The sequence below is a fragment of the Lepidochelys kempii genome, chromosome 5, assembly GCF_965140265.1.
Source record: "Lepidochelys kempii isolate rLepKem1 chromosome 5, rLepKem1.hap2, whole genome shotgun sequence".
NCBI classification, from domain to species: domain Eukaryota; kingdom Metazoa; phylum Chordata; order Testudines; family Cheloniidae; genus Lepidochelys; species Lepidochelys kempii.
In genome coordinates this window covers 32,180,128-32,197,931 of record NC_133260.1, presented here as the reverse complement: position 1 = coordinate 32,197,931, position 17,804 = coordinate 32,180,128, and positions in this window count along the sequence as shown.

Sequence of the window (17,804 nt, the reverse complement as noted above, 5' to 3'; positions counted from 1 at the left end):
TAGTAGCCACTGAGGCAAGGTGGGTTTAGAGGGTGGAGGTTCCCCCTGGGAGGGGAGACCCATAGTGTGGGGGTACTGCAGGGGCACAACACCAGGGTAAGGGGCACCGGGGTCCGGGAGTGACATGGGGGCCCTAAGGCAGGTGAGTCACTGGCCTGCAGAGGGTGCTCTGGGCTGGAAGACCTAATTCCCAGGATAAGCAGCAGGAGGCACTGTGGCAGTAAGTCTCACTTTGCTACACCACCTCACAGTTTCTGGTCCACTATAATCTGACATTGTAGTACCACCACAGAATGTAGAATAGTTGCTATAGGCAAAAGATCATGATGTATTTGTTCTGTGAATCAGAAAACCAAGAAGATAGGCAACTGGATATTCCATGAGAAAGTATAACCCAATTTCTATATGCACAAAACAGTTACTTATGTATACCTTTTTAACATGCAAATGTAGATTTAGTCAGGACAATTTAGATCACCAGTTTTGAAATTTTGACCCTGAAAAACCCATCAAGAACAAAAATCCTATGAAAATAATACTAAGATCTAGTTCCAGTAATGAAGGGAAGCAATACAGAGTCAAAGCCAAATCAATCCTTAAACCAATTTCCCTTAAAACACAACATACACCTAGTTCTAGTTGCAGGCATTTAATTCTTCAGATCCTTTGGCTTGGAGCTAGCTGTAATAGTTGACATGTATTTATGGGCTGGCTGTGGCTACTTAGTGTTTAACACATCTTGCGCTCTAAGGCTAAACCTTGCTTATCTTACTCACAGGAGATGTTCTGTTGCCCCCTCTCCAATCAGCAATCCCTCAAATATTTCCCCCAAGAGCAGTGGTTCTCAACTGTGGTCCACCACTTGTGCAGGGAAAGCCCCTGGCAGGCCAGGCCGGTTTGTTTACAGTTCGCGGTTCGCGGCTCCAGGCCAATGGGGGCTGCGGGAAAGGCAGCCAACACATCCCTCGGCCCGTGCCGCTTCCCGCAGCCCCCATTGGCCTGGAGCGGCGAACCGCGGCCAGTGGGAGCCACGATCGGCTGAACCTGCGGACGTGGCAGGTAAACAAACCGGCCTGGCCTGCCGGGGCTTACCCTACACAAGCGGTGGACCACAGTTAAGAACCACTGATTTAGAGAATGGTAGGTGTATCTGGCTTTCACGCTCCCTCTTTAAACTGTCTTGCAAAACTTCCTTATTTGCTTCTCCTGTTCGCTAGCTCCTCTGGTTACTTAGGAGCTGGCTTTTTAAACTCCCATTTTCCCTGAATAGCCCTGCCCCCCCCTCCAGGGATCCTAAAGGAATTAGGGTTCAAAGGATGGCAGGCTAGAGCCTCATTAGGAAGCTCTCAGCCTTGCCTAGCAGGCCACTAAACTCAGCATACAGCCCCCCAAACAGACCACACTGTAAACTTCAATCAAGAAGGCACAGAGCAAGCATGCAAGAATCAATCAAACAAACTACCAGGCCATGGCTCTTATGTTCTATTATTGTATATTGTTTTTGAGAAGACTCTATTACACGTTGAGCACAAGGAATGCATCCCATTTCATCTGATCATTTCACAACTGCCCAGTCACAGTTCTAGGCAACACAGCCATAGAGCATTAGTCACATCTGCACACTCATGCAGCCTATGTTATGAGACAATGTAGCTGCATGGTAGAAACTGACAAGCTACATTGCCTGCTCTCAAAGTAAGTGTACATACAATAACTATTGTTACTCTCTCTGCACTGTTTCTTTATACTTGGTTTGAGAGCTACCACATAGTGTCTACCTGTAGATGGCAGCATTTACAATTCAAAAAGTTACCTAGAAGTTTCTCAAAAACCCATAGGTATGTTCAGATGGGATTTAATAATTCTGTGTGAGGTGACCGACTGTTTTCTTTATTGCAGGCTTAAAAGTGGATTTTCCATGGGACTTTCTTAGTATCCTTTATTTCTCTTCTTTCCCAACAACAACATGGTAACAGCTCAGTCCTATAATATGTCCAGAGCCAAATCCTGTTTGCCTTATTTACCCAAATAGTCTCACTGATCTGAAGCCACTAATATCCTGCAAACAGTAGCAAGGGTCACCAGAATCCTCTTCTAGGCAGCCCCTTCAGCTGTTTTCCCCTGGCACAGGGAGAGAGACAGATGCTTGAAAAGGGAAGTAGTGTACTCTGAGCCCAGTGGGCCTCCACCACCAGATGAATTCCTTATCCCCATGGGAAAAGAGAGGGTAAAGAATAACCTTTTCTTGGTCTTTGGGGGAGAAGAAAAAAGAACCCCTAGGGCTCCTAGATAGGACCATGAAGGGATATCCTTGTTGCTACAAGCTCCTGCTTCCCTTCCACTGAACCGTGGGGTAAGGAGGGAAGAACTCTTGTCCTGGTTTATTAAGCATGTAGGTTTGATGCCTGTGAGAGTTTGGGGTGAGCAACTGTGAGGATGAGCACATGGGTATTTGGGGATTGACTGAAGGGAATTGGAGGGAGGGGGAGTGGTGGTAGGGGTAATTGATTGTGTGAGGTGAATGCTTGGGGGGGAGTGATAGGATAACAGTGGTTGGGGGGAGGAGGGATAAGGTGTTGTGCTCAGTATTCTCCAGCAACTGAACAACATCGCTGGGCCCTGATGTTGGCCTCTTCTGCCTGCTGTCCCTCCCACAACAGCTGCCTCACATGAGATTGTCTACTGGGGTAAATACAAATACAAACAAAAAGCTGTACTGATTGCTGGACGATTAAAATAATAATAAAAATGCCCCCCTGCTGAAACCACTGTTTAATCTCCCCAGGGTCTAGTATTGGTTGCTGATTTTAGTGTTTTGTGAGTAGGTGGTAGAGGTGGCCTGTGATTTACAGAAGATCCAACTAGATGACCTGGTGGTCCCTTCTGGCCTTAATTCTATGAATCTACATTAAAAATGGAGATGAGGGGAAGATGGCAAGAGAGTCGAAGCCGGTCATTTTATATTTTGTCCTGACCGCTGTAAACTTGCCCTGAACCCTGTATTCTGCTCAGACAGCTGAAATAATACTATGTGATTACCAAGCGGTGCAACACAGCTCAAATTTCAACTATGAAAGCCATAGTCTTGAAGAAATATGTAACAAAGTCACTGAATAATTTAGAGTAATGAATAGTGTACACTCAAGAAAATACAGATCTGCCCATAGATGTTCCACAAAAGCAATGAAGGGAAAATTCATCTCACTATTTGTTACAAATTATTCAAACAGCTCTACCTATTAAATATCTGACTCCCGAGTTCTTCACTGGGTAATGCAGCACATGATATCATATGTACCACAACTAAACAATCATCTCAGGCTTTCAGTAAACAACAACCAAAGGTCTGCTGTTTGAGGTGGGCTCACAAGGGTGCCATTTACACTCGCACAACTGTGCATCAGTCTTAGAAGGGTATTTTGCATGCAATCAGGTGACAGGGAAAATACAGAGCACATTTGACAGCTGGAAGCTGAAACATATCAGCTTCTATTAAGCACACATGTAAATATTGATTCATATTCAAGGCTAGAGTTGAACCAGTTTGTCTGAGCTGCAGCCACTTGGTCTTGACCACTTCTTTGAGGTGTATACAACTGAGGTGAAAACATTCCCTCAGCTAGATATGCAACACTAAGATCTACCTAAAGGAGGACTTGTGGCACTTTAGAGACTAACAAATTTATTTGAGCATAAGCTTTCGTGAGCTACAGCTCACTTCATCGGATGCATGTAGCTGTAGCTCACAAAAGCTTATACTCAAATAAATTTATTAGTCTCTAAGGTGCCACAAGTACTCCTTTTCTTTTTGTGAATACAAACTAACATGGCTGCTACTCTGAAACCTAAGATCTACCTGCCACTCATCTGCTCATGCACAGAGAGATGCAGATACAGCTAACAGTTGTAGGATCTTCCTAACAGTTCATTCTTTCAGATTTACTCTGTGACTTTCTATTTCCGTGTATGACTGGAACTACACCAGGGATAAGTAAGGCTAATTGACATCAGTAGGAACTCCACACTCTGAACAAGTGTAAGATGTGCAATAGAGGTACAAAAAACAGATCTGAGATGTCATGAAGACACACATTTGGAATATCATGTGCTGTTCTGCATTTCTTTATCAAATAAATATATAATAAAAATGAAAAAGGAAGTGCTGGGGGATGCTAAAACAGGAGAGGGACTCAAGGATCTTAGTTATTCCGAAAGAGAAGATTAATGGGGTCTATATTCTTTAGAGCTCTTTTATTACTAGTGATAATATAGTGATGAAGACAGAGCCTCACTGAGGCGCACATGGATCTGAGGGGGAAAAAAAAGATGATATTTAAAGTAATGCCAGGTACAAACAAACCAGAAATATGGCAGCTTAAGTTAAGGGCATTCAAGGAATTTGGAAACAAATTCTTTCCACGGAGCTCAGAAAAAGAAGTAAACTGCCAATGGCAGCAGTGCAGTAAATACTATACATTGTACAAAGCTTGTAGTTTAATCCCTTGATGACATAATATTTATGGATGAAGGGTCTGGTGCAGAATTAATCTTTATTAAGGCCAACATTTTTAACCTCAGGAGCCAAATGTTAAATTTACATATGGGGGACCTAAGTAAATGGCCTGGTTTTCAGAGATGCTGAGCATCCACACGTCCCACTGAAGTCATCTGAAGGGATGATGCAGTGCACTTGTTCTCCTCGAGCACTGGGGAGAGATTGTGCTCCTTGAAGATTACATTTTTCTGATGGTGGTGTGACTCCCAAGGCAAGCTATGGACACAGTTTGGCCCACAGCTGGGTCATGACATGCTGCTGCACAATTAGGTTTTGCTGGTGCAGCGGTTTGATCAAATTTTGGGTTTTGTTGTGGGTCCAAAGGGCCACACAAGTCACTGCCCCCATGGATATACATGATGTATCTATGGAATTAGAGAAATACTTGGAAGAAGGCAATCCTGTAAGATACACCAACTCAAACAAGTGGGATGTACCTAGATGTTCTTCCCAGCCTCTTTCCATCCTTTAATATATATATATACTGTAATTTATTAAAACTGATGTACTCTGACATAGTACGCTTCAGCAGAGATAAATAAGAGCATATCTGTCAGATCAGTTAGCCTTTGGAGGTAATGAAGCAGCAGGAAGGAGAGATTGTGAGATCTCTAGAGCAGGGGTGCAGGTAAAGGGAGTGGCCAAGCAGAAGGAAGGAGTGGGTGGATGGGTGAGTGTCTAGAGAAATGTCACGAGATTTTGTTGGCAATATCAGTCATGGTGGTAAATTCAGACAAACTTTATTCACACCCTCCTCAGTCCAGAGTAGTTCATTGAGGAACATAGGAATTGCAATGCTGAATCAGATCTGAGATCCATCTAGTCCAGTATCCTGCCTCTGACAGCGCCCAGCATTAGATGCTTTAGAGACAGGTGCAAGAACCTCCCACTAGACAGATGTGTGTATTCTGTGCCCCATATAGAGTTTATTCTGCTTTCTAATAGTTAGAGATCATTTTAAACCCTGAAGCATAGAAAGCATCTGGAGAAAAATCTTCCATGTGATAGACAATGGCACTTCTGAGTGGACCTAAACCTGCTGTGGGATGAAAATGAAACTAAGGCAAAGCAAACATAAGTACAAACAATATTTTGTAGATATAGTCGTAAATTGTTCACTCTATCCATTTATAACACCATTGCCTTGGGTTGGATTAAGCCTAAAAGTGGCCTAGTTCAACACTACAATGATTGAACTGAGACCTCATGGTAGTGAGATATTTGCTGCATGAAAATGTCATGATGCAAGGTTGAAATATTTTATCCTGAGGGCCAGCATTTCCAACCAAGGGTGGTTAAAGAAAGTCAAATAACCAGGTTACTAGAAAAGGAGTCAATGGTACCATTCAGGCGTAGCTTAATCTAGCCTAGTGCAGGATACAGGCTAGTAATTATTTATATACTTTATTAAAGCATCAGCACTCTTACTTGTGGTAAACATAACTCGTCACCTTTGTTCACTTACTGGTTGGAAATGCTGGCCCTGAGGATAAAATGGTCTTTTAATGCTGACCCCCACCCCCTATGCCCACCCCCAAAGCACCTGTTTTGGTCTCCCCATTTAAAAAAACAAACAAACAAACAAACATTCCAAATACCATGAGGCTTCTCCTGGGCAGCCAACTTGCACTGCTCCCATTGCTCTTTTAACCCAACAGCGTCCAAGACAGCTGGAACGTTACGTATTTGGGCAAAACTCCAGTGATTTCCCCTGGCCAATGTGACCCAAAGAGAGAATTCTATAGAAGACAATCAGGCATTTAAAAATGTCGCTGTGATGGGTGTAAGCCCCATGCAGGCACCAAAATTCTTAAATGAGCCTGAGAGTGCAAGTAACCTTGCTGATTGTATCTGGGGAGAACATGGCCAGGTGAAGCAGATGGAATTAGCAAAGGAGTGAGAGATCATTTGAGAGGAAGAGACCCAAAGGAAAGAGGGAGGGAGTGCCCTTTCTCTGGGAAGGGATCTGATAGAAGGTTGGGAGGGTACAGAAGCAGACACTCTGTTCCTGAGGTGAGCCTGAAGGCTCTAGGAAGATCAGGAGCAGCTGAGGAATGATGGCCTGCATCTAGAGTGGGGCACAGGAGACTGCAGACAGATGTGAAGAAGTCACACAATAGCTGAGATTCACCTTAGTGAGAGGCTTGCTGATTGGGCTGAAGATTTACTTTTATATTTCTGTTGGACTGGTTAAAAAACTCTCTAACCTTGGAATGTGTGGAAACAAATTGTGATATGCCCAGAAGGTCAAGTCACGGGAAGAGGCAGACCAGCAGAGGATAAGAGTGGCTGGTGGCAGGAGGTACCAGATGGAGAGAGAGCCACTGTGCCACAAGGAGACATTCCACTACCTTTCTACAGTTACTTATAAAAAGAACCAGATCTTCTTCTTCCCAGTTCTGGGCCCTGGCACACCATGTAAATGGTTTCTTCTCATCCCTCTGAAACAGGAATTTACAAAGTGAACCTTGGATGCAGCAAACTTGTGTACTGGAAAACATACAGTCCAGACTCCTGGGGAAAGAGGTTTTTTGTTTTCATTTTTTAAATTATTCCTAACCAGTTGACTAAGTGATCTACCAGCTAGAAGTGGATAACTCCTTTGTGAGGTCAGTCAGGAAACTCTGAGGGGTTTCTCAGAATGTCTTTTAGACTACGAAAATTAAACAAAAAATAGGATCAGAGCGAGACCTTCACCAGATTTGCAAAATCATCATGAAGATTTGCTAGCTCAGGCCAAAATGCTACTCACCTGCCCTTTCCATGATGATGATGAAAAAGCTAATGAGATTATACTCACCTAATAAGAAGGTGACTAGAATTCTTCAAGGCTGCCCTAAAGTAAACAAGACATTCTGCAAATTAGGTAATTCCTGTTTAAATCATTTTTGTGTCTCAGTTTCCTTTTTATTACGAGAATATGTATCCTTTTGTAAACAGTGTGATTTTTTTTTGACTAGATACTTCACCCCACATGGAAGAAGAGTCTCTGACCAACCCCAGCAAAACTAAATGACTCCCATCAGCATCATCCTCTGTTCCTGAACCCAATGAAAGGCTAAGACAAAGAAAGAAAACAACACTGCTATCGTTACCAGCAGAGCCAGATCATTTGATAATCTAGGATCAGAGTTTGCAAAGTTTTACTTGCAAGCACAGCTCTGACGACCAAGATTGTCCCATGGACTCCAGGACAGGGATTCTTTCTTCATCTGTGTTTGTAGTACAATGGGGCCTCAATTCTGACTGAGGCCTTTTGATGCTACCATAATGTGAGTGTTTAATAACAATCATAACACAGGTTCAGGTGGAGTCACAGAAAATCTCTTCAAAGTCAAAACAGCCAAAAATCTAAGACAGGATATGTTCTAAGACAAGATAATATAAGGCCTTGTTAATACTACAAAATTAGGTCCATTTAACTGTGTCGGTCAGGGATGTGAAAAAGTTAAACTGACCTAAGTCCCTGTGTAGATAGCACGAGGTCAACAGAATTCTTCCATTGATCTAGCTACCACTTCTTGGGGAGGTGGATTACCTACACCAACGGGAGGGAATCTCCCGATGGCTCAGATAGCATCTACACTGAAGAACTACAGCGGCGCAGATGTGCTTCTGTAGTGTTAAGTGTAGATACACCCTAATAGGCAAGAGTTTGGCTAAGGGAGGGAAAAGAGAGATTACTGTTGAAGAGAACAGGACAGAAACGATTCCTGAAAGAAGTCACTGTTAGGAAAACAAATTAGATTTTAGTTCAGTGAGTCACTGATTATGGAAATTTCCCTTGAGTAGAGGTGTTTAGCTAGGAGGCCTGCTGTCTTTGAAGTCAATGGCAAAACTCCCATTGATTTAAATGGGACTGAGGCCCAGCATTTTATTATCTATACACATTTAAAAAGAATAGAAGTCAGTTTTCTTTTTCTAAAGCGATTCGTTTTGGTCATCTTGACCACTAACATTCCTATTTGTTCTAACTGTGAGCAGAAAAAACATGCCAATCTGTTTAAGTTTTCTCCTTTTGGTGGCCGTTGTTCAAGTGCAGGTACCTTGGAGTGAATCATCAATTTGAGATATTGGGTATCAGGTCACCTCAAGGATGCTGGCAGCTTTCCAATATGGCTCTTCAAAAAGTTTCTGTAGACCTAAAAGAGTACAAGTCTGAGCCAAGCAACAAAAGAACCTGCAATTGAATTCCCTCTGCTCTCACCAGATTCCATTTGTCAGTGTCTGCAACAGTAGATGTCATTTCAATCAATGAGGTTTTTGTGGAGAGTTTCTGAAAATACAGGGCAATTCACTGGATAAGAAGTAATAAAGGAGAGTCGAACTGAATTATCCAAGGGCATATCAGATACTCAGCAAGTTAAAAGAAAAGAAGTACTTGTGGCACCTTAGAGACTCACAAATTTATTTGAGCATAAGCTTTTATCTCTAGGGTGCCACAAGTACTCCTTTTCTTTTTGTGGATACAGACTAACATGACTGTTACTCTGAAACCTATCAGCAAGTTAAGCTATCCACCAATTTCCAGATACTGTACTGTAGAAAGAAAAATGAAAGTTAGACTTTACTATCTAGGTGACATTACGCTGCATTGATTTGCATGCTAAGTCAAGTCTTCGTCTCATGCTGAGTACTTGTACATTAGAATCAGTTTGCATCCAACAAGATAACAGGAAGAGGAATATTAAGTAAAACCTGAACTAGCACATCGTATCAATTGTGATATATTTTTAGTTTGGTCCCATTTCCTGAATTTTTATAAAATGCCTTTTAAAGGTAAAAGCATTTGAAAAATAACAGTTTCACTTCTCAAATATTCACTTGTTTAATGCAATCTAATTCTAAATATAATCAAATATAGGGAATGGTAAAGTATTATAATTATCTGTCAGTGGAAGTGCTGAGATATCAGCATAAAGTAGTTAAAAGTCAAAAACAAAATTTTGGGGAAAAATGAAAAGAAAAGAAAAATAGAAGCAAGGATATCAATGGCTTATTCTGTTTGTTGTATAATTCCGAAAACTTCCTGTTTTTACCTTGTGTTACATTCCAGCTACAGAGAAAAATGTCTCGGTGCTGTGCAACTTGTCCTTTGACCAGAAGATGTCACTTTCTTACCATCATTTGCAAATCTAAGTTCAAAGATGAATTGCTAGTATTTTGGAAAAATAGTGGGGATATGAGCCCAGTTTTGTCACCTTTACTCATTGTAGCAACTCTTACTCACTAGAGGTGTGTTCAGGGATTATTCCTATGCATGAGGACTACATGCATCAGTAAGTGCTGCAGAATGGTATCCCTCATCGGTATGGGGCAGAGGGCATTCAGAATATAAGTGACAAAGTAATCTTTGAAAAATACTTCACCCCAAAGTCAACCAAGCAGCTGCATTGTGACATCACTGTTACAGGTACTGTACCATGAATTCAACTGGTACGTGGAGCTAGCACACAGTGACAGGTAAGGGGCTTTTTAAATGCAGATTATAAACTTTGCCCTAGGGTACTGAAGATGAGTAAACTTGTCTTCATTGTAATTCATATCCATTTCTTTCTCTGTTGTCATCCACTACCTAGAGCCCCTGTCCCTCTCTTCTGAGCAAAATATGGCCCCTCCATTCTTTCTTATCTCCTTGATACTGCTTCCAAACCAAGTTCTGGATCACCCTCAGCTATGCCAACTTCTCAGTTCCCTAACTCTGCCTTTCCTCCCCTGCCTAGACTGCTAGTCTCTCTTCCATACATTGATCTCCTCTGAGCTACATGTCAGCTTTATCCACTACTGAGCCTCAACTCTACTTGTTAGCCTCTTCCACGTTGCTGGTTTCCAACTTGACTGAATGGTAAGGAACCAGCCTGAGAGGCCAGTGGATCACACTGAGTGTGCAGGGGAGAAGAGAAGCAGCTTCTCATGAGTGGGAGAGAGTGGGATTAGTCTTCTCCAAGTAGGCAGAAAACCACCACCATCTCCAGCACAGTGCATTCAGAGGACCCCTTTGTATACTTAGGAAATGTATGAGCCAGATGCCAGGCAATAGTGAAAGGAGTACAACAGAACTTCCCTAATCTCTACCCTGTTAAATGCTCAGCAATAAAACTTCTAGGAGTGAATTTGCAGTTTGGTGCAGTGAGGGAACCCTTAAATAGCCTCAGGGGCTCAGAGTCTTTATGGGGCAGGAGACCATTAGAAGCTAGATATTAATAATTATTATTTAATTATTATGTGCATATTTATTAAGATCCCATGATTGTCATTTCTAGGTACTTTAAAAGGACATTGTCAACTTTCTATCTGAAACTTGTATGAACTACAAGTAGTTCTTAAAGTAACTATAACCAGTTCCTGGACCCTCATTTCCCTTTTGCAAGCACAGGAGACCCAACAGAAACCCATGTTCCTACATGAGCCTCCCAAACTCTACCCATTCTGAGGCCTCCTGTTTTCCACAGAAGTCCTTCAATGGGGGCTACATCCTGCAATCCCTCTCTAAGAGGTTGGGGGTGGAGGCAGGTCAGAATCTGCAGAAACCAGGTTGATGAGGCATGGATTTTGTTTGTATGAGCTGCTTTGTCCTCTTCTGGGTCTCAAAGTGTCCTGACCACAGAGTGACTGAGTAACCGCTCTCTGACCCACTACTACACTGACCTGGCCATTTTCTGAATTAGTGATGCCACCATGGAGCCCTCCTCTGAAGGTCTCAGAATCTTGTGGGTACAGTCTAGCTTCCAGCTTTCAGTAAATTTCACATTATTTGTTTAGATTTTAACTACACCCATCTCTCTCATATTCTAGTCTCCACAGATAAACTCAAGGAAAATTAAATACAGGAATTAAAATTTTATCATTAGTGAACTGCCATTACAATATTTAAACAGAAGATTAGAAACCGGTCCATAGTTAACAAAAGTGTCTGCCTCAAAGATGCTTTCATGAGGAGAGGCCTCACAATAGTTTCCTGAATAGCTACTGTCACACTGCCCCTTATAGGTAGACAGTGATAATTTCTATCGATCATAATTCTCAACCTATCAAGGCCCAAAGATAGGACACAATGTGTGACAAAGGCTAAAAATGAGGGACACAAATTATTACACTTCACATTAGGTCAGAGTTCTGCTTTTCAAATAAATGACTACCATTTTACTTTCCTAATTCTTTGTTTCTCATGTAAATAATTTTCAACAGTCAAAGTGAGGGCACAAGGGGTGTTTGGAATGCAGGGACCAGACCAGGTGCCAGCTCTTGCCAAGCCTGCAGGCATTAGCTAAGTGACTGGTCTCTTGGGACTGGATACGCCCTGAATAAAGTGTATTTTGGTTTGGGTTTTTTTGGTATCAGTGACCATTTATCACTAAGTCCAGTTTGTCTGGGTGGCAAGATAGAGTGGAGAGTCCAAGAGGACTATCTGTGGCACCATGGAAAGACTATTATAGTGATCCAGGAGTTCACATTTGTTACTGAGTTGGTAAAGTCTGATTATAGACCATACCACCAGTTTGATGTATCTGCCCTGTTTTTGATAGTGTGGCCTGAGGCAGGCACTCACAGTCATGAGCCATCCCAGACAGTGGGACACCTTCCTGTCATGATACTTTGTTTCTGATGTAAATACATTTCAACAGTAAGTGTGAGGGCAATCTGTGTGTGGAATGCAGGGAGCTTTGTGACTAAAATGAGTGATGTCCCTGTAAACATTTGAGAAGTGTGATACTAGCAATAGGTTCAGTATTTTCCTGTTGGCCTTCACCAAGGATTCACTCAGGATAAGAATTCAACTCACAGTTTGTGACTTGAAACATCATGTACATCTGGCCAAAAATCAAGGAGAGTAGATTTGGGTTTTTTTCCACTCAAGGCACCAACTTGCTACCATGGCAGTTGACAGGTCTATCCTCAACAAGAGTAACAAGAACATTCTTTCCAGCAAGAAAAGCTTGATTCTGTAAATGAAAAGTAGGATCAAACCTCTAAGAATAGTTCGACTGAGCAAAAGTTTTCAAATGCTCTGGGAGAGATGAAGAGTCCTTCTGTTACCTATTGCATAGTCACAGCATAAAATTTCAAAATACTCAGCATCAAAATTGGTTAGATTCAGCAGGAATGGCATTATCCTGACATTCTGATACATTTGCACGTATATACCCTGTGGCTGACAGATGCCGTGATAATGAGGAAAGCCATTAAACTTCTGCAATAGATTTAATTGTGCACTGGGCAAAATATGTCATTCCTATAAAAACAGCAATATGGAAAATGTACTGTACCCTTAAACAATGGACATACAGAGAAACGTCTACTGAGCATTTTGTCAATTAAGATAAAAATGACTTCTCATATTGCAATTTATGAACCATACTCCAATTCACCCAGTCTCTTTGTCTCCTTTATAATGTAATAAAGGAAATGACATATTATTTGTGACAAACCTACAATAAGAGAAAAAAAAGAGATCCTATAAACATTCACTATTTCTCTGAAATGATATTTTATGGAAATATTTGCCACTAAAAGATATTTTTAATTTGGAAGTAAAACATTGTTTTGAATTTCCAGTTCATTACCATTAACAGCTGAGTATTCTTTACCAACCCTGAAGATAATTCTGTAGTTTCTGAATATGTTGGTTTATGGTATCTATTAACTGTAGTTCAGCCACAACAGTCCAGAATTAAAAATGATTGAAATAATCAGAGATATCATAAAATTATAACTGGGTCATTAAATTCTATTTTATGTTAGCAATCTGAGCAGCTTTCATTGTTAAAATGAGAGCCAAGTATTGTGCAATTTACACTAATAGCCACACTGGAGTCTGTAGGCCACTAGACAAAAAATATTTGATTCCTATATAGCAGCCGTGTTAGTCCTTATCCGCAAAAGAACAGGAGTACTTGTGGCATCTTAGAGACTAACACATTTATTAGAGCATAAGCTTTCGTGGGCAACAGCCCACTTCATCGGATTCATAGAATGGAACATATAGTAAGAAGATACATATATATATATACATACAGATAAATTGGAAGTTGCCATACAAACTGTGAGAGGCTACTTAGTTAAGCTGAGCTATTATCAGCAGGAGAAAAACACTTTTGTAGTGATAATCAAGATGGCCCATTTAGACAGTTGACAAGAAGTTGTGAGGATACTTAACTTTAGGGAAATAGATTCAATATGTGTAATGACCCAGCCACTCCCAGTCTCTATTCAAACCGAAGTTAATGGTATCTAGTTTGCATATTAATTCAAGCTCAGCAGTTTCTCATTGGAGTCTGTTTTTGAAACTTTTCTGTTGCAAAATTGCCACCCTTAAATCTTTTACTGAGTGGCCAGAGAGGTTGAAGTGTTCTCCTACTGGTTTTTGAATGTTATGATTCCTGATGTCAGATTTGTGTCCATTTATTCTTTTGCATAGAGACTGTCTGGTTTGGCTAATGTACATGGCAGAGGGGCATTGCTGGCACATGATGGCATATATCACATTGGTAGATGTGCAGGTGAACGAGCCCCTGATGGCATGGCTAATGTGATAAGGTCCTATGATGGTGTCACTTGAATAAATATGTGGACAGAGTTGGCATTGCGGTTTTGTTGCGAGGATAGGTTCCTGGGTTAGTGTTTTTGTTGTGTGGTGTGTGGTTGCTGGAGAGTATTTGCTTCAGGTTGGGGGCCTGTCTGTAAGCGAGGACTGGTCTGTCTGAGGACTGACTGCTTATCTTTGAGAGTGAGGGATAATTTTTCAGGATATGTTGTAAATCTTTGATGATGCACTGGAGAGGTTTTAGTTGGGGGCTGAAGGTGACAGCTAGTGGTGTTCTGTTATTTTCTTTGTTGGGCCTGTCCTGTAGTAGGTGACTTCTGGGTACTCTTCTGGCTCTGTCAATCTGTTTTTTCAGTTCAGAGGGTGGGTATTGTAGTTTTAAGAATGCTTGATAGAGATCTTGTAGGTGTTTGTCTCTTTCTGAGGGATTAGAGCAAATGCGGTTGTATCTTAGAGCTTAGCTGTAGACAATGGATAGTGTGGTGTGTCCTGGATGGAAGCTGGAGGCATGTAGGTAAGTATAGAGGTCAGTAGGTTTCTGGTATAGGGTGGCGTTTATGTGATCATCGCTTATTAGTACAGTAGTGTGCAGGAAATGGACCGCTTGTGTGGATTGGTCTAGGCTGAGGTTGATGGTGGGATGGAAATTGTTGAAATCATGGTGGAATTCCTCAAGAGCTTCTTTTCCATGGGTCCAGATGATGAAGATGTCATCAATGTAGTGCAAGTAGAGTAGGGGTGTTAGGGGATGAGAGCTAAGGAAGCGTTTTTCTAATGTGAGTGTCACAATCATAGCAAAGGTGGGACTGAGCCATATGTAGAGATTGACGAGTCTGTGACAGCCTTGGTTAACAGAGCTGGGTTTTTTACCTCAGGCAGTAGAGGCCCATGCTTTAAGATCTAGAGGTCTCAGCTTCCATCCCCACTGCTGTTGACCTACTCTGGGGTCCATATGGAGCTGTTTATCAAATGGGAGGACTGCAGAGCAGAGAAGGGGGTGAGAGAGAGTGAATGGGGCAGCTATTTCCAGCCTCTCCAGCACATGCTGTCACATGGAGAGGGAAAGAAGTTAAATAATATAGGAGCTTCTTCATCCCTGAAGATTGTAATGGTCCCTGAGGAGCGGAGAAGGTGTGTGAGGGACCTTAGGCAAGGAATCTGACGGCTTCAGTTCTTCATCTGTAAAAATTGAGCTAATTATATTTCTTTCTCCCACCCTTTGTCTGTCTTGTCCCCTTTAGACTCTGGCTATTTGTCTGTATAGTAGCTAGCACAATGGTGTCCAGATTTTGGTTCAGGTCTGTAAGTTTTACCATAATGCAAATACGTTAACTACCATATCTGTGGAAGCCAGAAACCTCTCTTGAATTAGCTAACAAAATAACACAAGTTAATTAGATTATTATTGTTTCCACAGAAGGGGTGTTACAGATAATTGTTTCATGGCTGGACTTCTGATAAAACTGTTTAAAAGAAACTATTTAAATTTCAAATGATAGTCCCTCCAATTCTGTACCTTCTGTAGAATTTAGTGAATGCCTAATACATGGAATGTGTCCGCATGTCCAATAAAAGAGACAAATCCACTGCATTAAGGAAAGGCAGAACTATTCATTCATAAATTTCACTAACTGGAAGTATTTGCTAAATTTCAGAGTGCAATGACATTTGTAACCTTATTGATCACTTTACCATTTACAATAATATACACCAAGATGATGAGCAGGTAGACATATAGATATATAAAACTAGGCCTACACTAGGAAAAGTTCATCAGCATAGCTATACTGGCAAACCAAGTTTATACCAGGAAAAAAGGGCTTTGACCAGTATAGGTATAGTACTTCCCTGAGAAAAATAAGCTATACCAGCAAAAGTGCTTCTATAATGGTATAATGGTGTCTATATTAGGTTGTTTGGTGGTATAGAAATGTTGTAAAAAATCACAACCATACTCCACATTACTGTACTGGTAAAAGTTTCCAGCATAAACCTGAACTCAATACTTTATTTTTATAAGCTTTATTTCTTTCTTCTTCCCTGTAACACCTTCTGATTAACACCTATTGTTCAGGAAAGTATTGTCTGTCTTTATTCCTCTAGTTTCACCTTTTTAAACTAGTTTGTCTTGTCCCCCTCTGCCACACACAATTCCTTTGCTATTTGAGAGATAATCTAGTTCTAAGATGAAGTTTCAAAAACAATTGAAGGTACAAACATATACACAGTCTTCCAAGTTTCAGAGTAACAGCCGTGTTAGTCTGTATTCGCAAAAAGAAAAGGAGTACTTGTGGCACCTTAGAGACTAACCAACTTATTTGAGCATAAGCTTTCGTGAGCTACAGCTCACTTCATTGGATGCATACTGTGGAAAGTGTAGAAGATCACCCCCCCCCTTCAGAAGTTCTTGTTAAACCCTGGATTTGTGCTGGAAATGGCCCACCTTGATTATCATACACATTGTAAGAAGAGTGATCACTTTAGATAAGCTATTACCAGCAGGAGAGTGGGTTTGTGGGGGCGGGGGGGAGTAAGGGGGGTGAAAAAACCTGGATTTGTGCTGGAAATGGCCCAACTTGATTATCATACACATTGTAAGGAGAGTGATCACTTTAGATAAGCTATTACCAGCAGGAGAGTGGGGTGGGAGGAGGTATTTTTTCATGCTTTGTGTGTATAAAAAGATCTTCTACACTTTCCACAGTATGCATCCGATGAAGTGAGCTGTAGCTCACAAAAGCTTATGCTCAAATAAATTGGTTAGTCTCTAAGGTGCCACAAGTACTCCTTTTCTTATTACAGTCTTCCAAGTCATTATGGGCAGACAGCCCTGGCTAAAGATCAAGTCATTACTATTTTCCTGGCAAAGAACACTTTCTTCTCCTTAACTTCTCTTCTGTCTTCCTCTTTGCTCTCTTGTTTAATGTTTATTCTACTGATCTTCTCTCTCCTCCTTTCTCCTATTTTACTTACCTGTCAATATCTGTTTTGTTTTGAGTTAAATTCCAATTAAAGTGTTATTTTCTCAAAGCTTTAGCCATGTTCTTATGAAACTTGAGACAAGTGATCTTCCCTCTAGAGGCCAGGATGGACAATGTTGACTTAGTTGTAATATTTGCAGTGGGAAACTTGCCAAGAATGTTATACATGGTGTAAATTAGTGACAGTATTACAATTTGCTTAAGTGAAATTTAAAACCAATCAATTTAACTGGACTTTTCTGTGCTGCTGTATTATGGGTAGGATGGTAAGAGGACTAGGCCTTGTTTACATGTATATAGGAAGGGAAATAAGCTACACTAGTAGTCAAATATTTATACTTATGTAACTGTATTCACACTCAGGTTTATATCAGTAAAAAGTCACATGCCTAACAAACATAATTATATCAGTACATAAACTGTGTGTAGACCAGGCTTAAAGAATTCCAATACAGTAGCAATAAGTGCATCAAAGGAAGAGAGGGCTTTTTAATTGTTTCTTTAAACATTGTTGAACTCAGTTTTTCTATGTAACAGATTCATTGCACAGTGTAGACAAGGCCATTAAGTCTGCAGACAGCCAGGAAGAATCACTCCATGGCATATGTGAGTTGCTTCCATTCATTTAAATATGAAAGTTATTGATTTTAACTATTACATTACTGATCATTTAAAAAGAAATAGCCCGCTGGTATCCTTGTCCATCACTGTCGATTTTCATGAA